The sequence below is a fragment of the Carassius auratus genome, unplaced genomic scaffold, assembly GCF_003368295.1.
Source record: "Carassius auratus strain Wakin unplaced genomic scaffold, ASM336829v1 scaf_tig00035057, whole genome shotgun sequence".
Classification (NCBI taxonomy): Eukaryota; Metazoa; Chordata; class Actinopteri; order Cypriniformes; family Cyprinidae; genus Carassius; species Carassius auratus.
In genome coordinates this window covers 30,428-35,883 of record NW_020526197.1, presented here as the reverse complement: position 1 = coordinate 35,883, position 5,456 = coordinate 30,428, and the positions used below count along the sequence as shown (strand labels likewise).

General features: G+C 37.1%; 1 long non-coding RNA gene across 1 annotated transcript; it reads right to left on the bottom strand.

Moving 5' to 3' along the window:
* Nucleotides 1-644: 644 nt before the first annotated feature.
* Nucleotides 645-4,220, bottom strand: LOC113081802 (uncharacterized). Its single transcript, XR_003282350.1, has 4 exons — nucleotides 3,540-4,220; nucleotides 2,132-2,243; nucleotides 1,755-1,811; nucleotides 645-1,139 (listed from the first exon to the last, which is right to left on the bottom strand). It is a non-coding gene; the product is annotated as an uncharacterized LOC113081802 (long non-coding RNA).
* Between the last annotated feature and the right edge of the window lie 1,236 nt (nucleotides 4,221-5,456).

The following is a 5,456-nucleotide window of genomic DNA, read 5'->3' as shown; positions in this document are numbered from 1 at the left end:
CAGACGGGTCTGTGTTTCCTCAGAGAGCAGCTAGCGTGTCGTAGCAGTGCTCCTGCAGTGCATTATGGGAGCTGGTCTCCCACTGCTGGAGCTCACTGGTGTAGCGGCTCGCGGCACCCAGCAGCTTCTCCCACTGAGCTTCCTGCAGGAGCAGACGGCCCCGGTCCTGACACGAGTGCTTCACAAACACAACACACTCAGTTCAGTTCAGCCTATTCACTACAATCATTCTGTGTACAGTTCATGTGGCACCATTTTACACAACTCTGATAATATCAAAGACATGGGTTCGATTCCCAGTGAAAGTATGAACTGAAATGATGTAAAAAAAAAAAAAAAAAAAATCTCACTTCACTAAAAACATCAGCAAATGCATGAATGTCAATGAAATTACTTTCTACTTCACCTCCAGTGAAACTAATGAGTTTTACATTACACAGAAACATATTCACTAGCAGCCCACAGTCTGGAACAATTAGTTTTTAAAAGTCTCTTCTGCTCAAGGCTGCATTTATATAATTAAAAATAAATTACAAATGTGAAATATTATTCCAGTGTAAATCATCTGTTTTCTGTGTGAATCTGTGTTAAAGTGTAATGTATTTCTGTGATGCTCCGCTGTATTTTCAGCATCATTCCTCCAGTCTTCAGTGTCACATGATCTTCAGAAATCAGAATAATATGATGATTTACTGCTCAAGAAACATTTCTGATTATCATCAGTGTTGAACACAGTGGAAACCATCATACACTACCATTCATAAATTTGGGGTAAGTGGAAAAACTTATTCTTCAAGGACGACAAGAGATATTAAAGGCATTTACATGGTTACAAAAGATTTCCATTTCAAATAAATGCTGTTCTTCTTAACTTTGTATTTATCTACAGAAAAACTTTTCAAAATGATTAAAACATTTGAATGATTTCAAACGTTTTCCCAGCAGTGTATGACCAGTGTCCTATCATTACTGTAACGAGGGAAGGCCATCAGGTGTGTGTTCCTGTAGCAGTGTGTGTCTCTGCTGGAGGCCAGAGGAGAGTATGGGATGGATCTGTAGACGCTGGTCTTCTTCTGATGCAGATCCTCCAGTAAGAGCCTGAGGTCAGAGGTCAGCGAGACGGACGCCATCTGAACTGACTGGAGCAAATAAAGAGACACTTCAACAACAGTTAACCACGTAATCACCAGACACCGGTGGAAATACTGCATGTTGGGTCTAGAAATGCAACATACAGTTAGTCTACGGTTCAACTCGTACCTCGGTTTCTAACCACAGTTTTCAGTTTGGTTCTGATAGCTTGGCACATTAAAGTGTTGTTTTTGCAACAAATTAACAACAAATCCTGTAAACCTCTGATTATCATATGTCTGCTTAACATTTCTTTTGAGAGAGGGTTTATTTTTCAGATTTATACCCAAAATCTAATGGATTGAGTGCTATAAACACATGTAATGTGTGTCTCCAGCAGCCAGAGGGCGCCCTCGCTCAGTAAATCCACATCTGCCTCACAGAAGTAATAGAACTGATGATGCGCCAAAAAAATCCCTTAAATTAATAAAAAAAAAAGTTGCTATGGCTGTAACTGAATAAAATGAAGATTTAACTTTACAAGTTTTGAATGATGAAATGTGAAGATAATAAACACTCGCCTGCAGCGATCATGGTTTATCTGTGTTCTTCAAGCCATCTCTGGTGTTTTCATTATGATATTTGTAAGCCACTTCTAATCGACGTCCCTGGTTTGCTCTCACCTGTTCAGCGAGTAGAAGACTGTTTCCGGTTCCGGCGTCTTCCTGAACCTGCGTCCACTTCACAGAGACAGACGAGCGACGGTCAACAAACACACATCCAGAGAGAACAAAACCATCACTTCCTGAGAAACCACCACTAAATATCACAAAGAAAAGTAGAAGACGACACTGAACAGATTACATAAAGGCTATGAAAACACAAATAAAGTGAATGTTCATCAAAGTTACATGACTTTTTTTTTTTTTTATGCGCATGGTGATATTTATTCGGTAAGTGTGTTTCCATTCTAGTTTATGCACTTTTTTTCCTATGCGATATTCCAAAATGCACATAAAGACAGGTGGCTGGAACAGACACGGATCACACGGTTACTCACACGTGTCCACACCTCATGTGTCCCGCAGCGACAACACATCCATGTCGGATCTCCTCAGACGTCCTGTGAGGGATAAAGCTCACTCATGAAGCATTCTGCGCGTGATTTACAACTGTAGAAGGAGGAAAATGGTGAAATAATGAGGTTAAATTACAATCAGACATTTCATGAATTCATCAAGAAAGACCATCTTTATCATCATCATCATTTTATGATCGTAAGCAGAGGCTGTGGCTTCATATCTGAGGGTTTTCATGTTTGTTGTTGCTTGTGATGAAGATCAGACTCAGAGTCACTCAAACTGATCTGGAGACAATCAATACATCAAGAGGAATAAACACTGGACTGAGCCCAATAATGAGCTGTTTCCTGCAACATTTGTCTCAATTCTGATAAAGTTTACATCATTGATTCTGTTATTTTCCTGTTCATGTTCCTGTGAAACTGCGGAGAAACAATCTGTATTATATAAAGCACTATGAAAATAAATGTGACTATTATATTGACTCCAGAATGATTTTATGAGATTATATTCACTTCCATGACTATAAACAAACCATCAAACATCATAATATGAAAAATATTATCAAAAGTGTGTAATAATCTCAGCGCTGAGATCAAACAGAGTAACTAGTTACATGTAACACAATTGTGCAATTTAATTAAAAAAAATGTAGCTGTAATCTGTTATAGATACTGAGGAAAAAATGTATTAGTTACTTATGAAAGTGTTAACGATCTCAAAGGGGTTACATCTGAATTATCACACACATACACATTTAAATGTAGGCTAAATGATTTGTTTCATTACTTGCAGTGACTTCTGTAAAATATGAGACCGCAATGCTTCAGGAGTTTAAACACATGATTATTCCAAAACGGTTTAATTTCCATGTTTTATTTTATAAGATTAACTTTTTTCCAAGCCATTATTAGATTTGTTTACTGTCCAAGACATGCAAAGATTTGATTTTAAAAACAGTATCATAAAAATAAAACCATTTCTTGTGATCTGTATTGTATTAAATCAGAATTATTTTTGTGGTGGTGTGCTTTAAGAGTAAATTATATATAATCTTAATTAATCTGATGAAGGATTGTGACAGTAATCAGTGTTAAATACTACTGTAATATTAAACCTGCCTGATTTACATTTTTAAAGAATAGACATTTAGAAATTTAATCAGTTACATTAATAAAGTAACGGAATATTTTAGATTGCGTAACCATGTAACTTATTACATTTCTAAAAAAACTGCTATGATCACATTTCTTCTGGGTTTTTAAGTCTGAACTGTGTTTGATGATGATGAAGATTATTGATGATGATGGTGGTGGTAATGGTGATGAAGATGAAGATGATTGATTATAATGAAGATGATGAAGGTGATGATGAAGATGTCCTCACCTGTGATCTTGGCCTATGGTTCTGGGATCTCCATTAGCACTGATCTCTGATCAGAATCATCTTAAACTCTTTCAGGCCACTGCTGCGTGTCGTCACGAAAGCTTATCATTTTCATGTGTTTTTAAGCCTCTCCACTTTTCAATTTAAACATTCAAAAGAGTTTAAATCATTCAAACACAAGACGCAGAAAAGCTGAACAAGGGTGCGTTTCCCGTACAACGACGTAGCTCGCAGATTAACCACCATAGTACGATGCATCGTTATGAAAAACGAACGACCTAGTCACGACTGTTTCCCGAAACCATCGTACCTGTGTCGCAGATCCATAGTTCAAACTACGTTGGTTGGAGCCGTCGTTCTTCTTCTTCTTCGATCTAATGGCTGACTGGAGACATGAGCACATACCGCCACCTTCAGTAATTTGGTTTTATTTTCTCTTTTCTTCGACTGCAATTACGCTTTTGAAATGACGTTAGATTCGAGTGATAACGAATCAATCTTTGTTCTGCAATACATTATACACACACGGAGTTAAAAATGTGCTCTTTTCTGAATATCAATAATTTCACAATTTCAGATAAATACTATTTCTTATGTAATATATAGGCTACTTAACCACAATTGAAAAAGATGGGTTTTGAAAAACTGTGATGTACTGTTGTGGATTGCTTTTTTGCTCAATCTTTCCTATTCATGTCTTCTTGCCATTCTGACGTGTTAATGAAAATGACACCGAAACCCCAATTTTCAATGCTTGAAATTGCAGTTCTTTTTGAGAAGGTGGTGGAAAATAGTAAAATCCAGCTATTTTCAAATCTGAAAAATAGCATTATAAAGCTGACAAAAATAAAATCTGGGCAGAAATCACTCAAAATAAACGATGGCTGTGGCACTTAAGAGGGAAGCAAACAAGACTGATGGGGTATCAGTTCAGTTCATCCGGTCCCCACAGAGGAAGAGACAGTTTTGGCCATCCTGGGGCCTGTTGCAATGGAAGGATCCTTGGAGATATGGATACATGTGCATCAACCAGGCCTTTGCCTTCAAAGTCCAGGCCTCCAACATCAGGCCCTCTCCAGTCTGGCCCTTCAACATCAGGCTTCACATCTTTAGAGGGCAATAAGAAGAAACGATGCTTTAAATTCAGTTGTTAGCTACACTGCATTATTATGCTGTTGGAAATGTATGGAGGTGGTGGGTGATGGAAGCACACATGACTGTTTTGTGTGGGACACTTCTGCAGTTTGCAGGTGGCTGAAGAGGGTGCATGGCTTTGGTGATAGCTGGCTGCTGGAGACATGTCCTCTTCACCCATACGTCCTGACACCTGTGCAGCATCCAGCCACCACTGCAGTTTAAACCTTTTGTTTAATCTGACATAATTTCTGTTAAATATTTGGTTTCTTTGTCGATATGTATTAAATGAACACTTAAAAACATTTTTAAAAATCATTTTTTTGTATGTACAATGTACACCGTCTCTCTCTCTCTCTTTCTCTCTATATATATATATGTATTCACACACTAACACATTTGTAGAGAGTATTCTATATTCTTATTCAGAAAAACAACAAAATCACTCACTTATTTATACATTTTTTGTTACTTTATTTAGGTACATTCATTTAAAATTAAAAATTAATTTACTATAAAAAATACTGTAATTTGAGTGTTAACATTTTATATAAGTGAAAACCTCTATAACACTGTTTTACCAATATTGTTATATGAGACATATGTATTTTGGACTGTTTGTAAATTAAACGTAAACAAAGATAACTCACTCCACAAACTCACCGTTTCTTCGCACAAACGAAACAATGGCTGTGTGCTATTTGGCAAGATTAATGCTTTCAGAGGGCACTTCGAAGGGAGAATAATTGCGAGGGCCACGCTGCTATGAATTTGTAATAATAA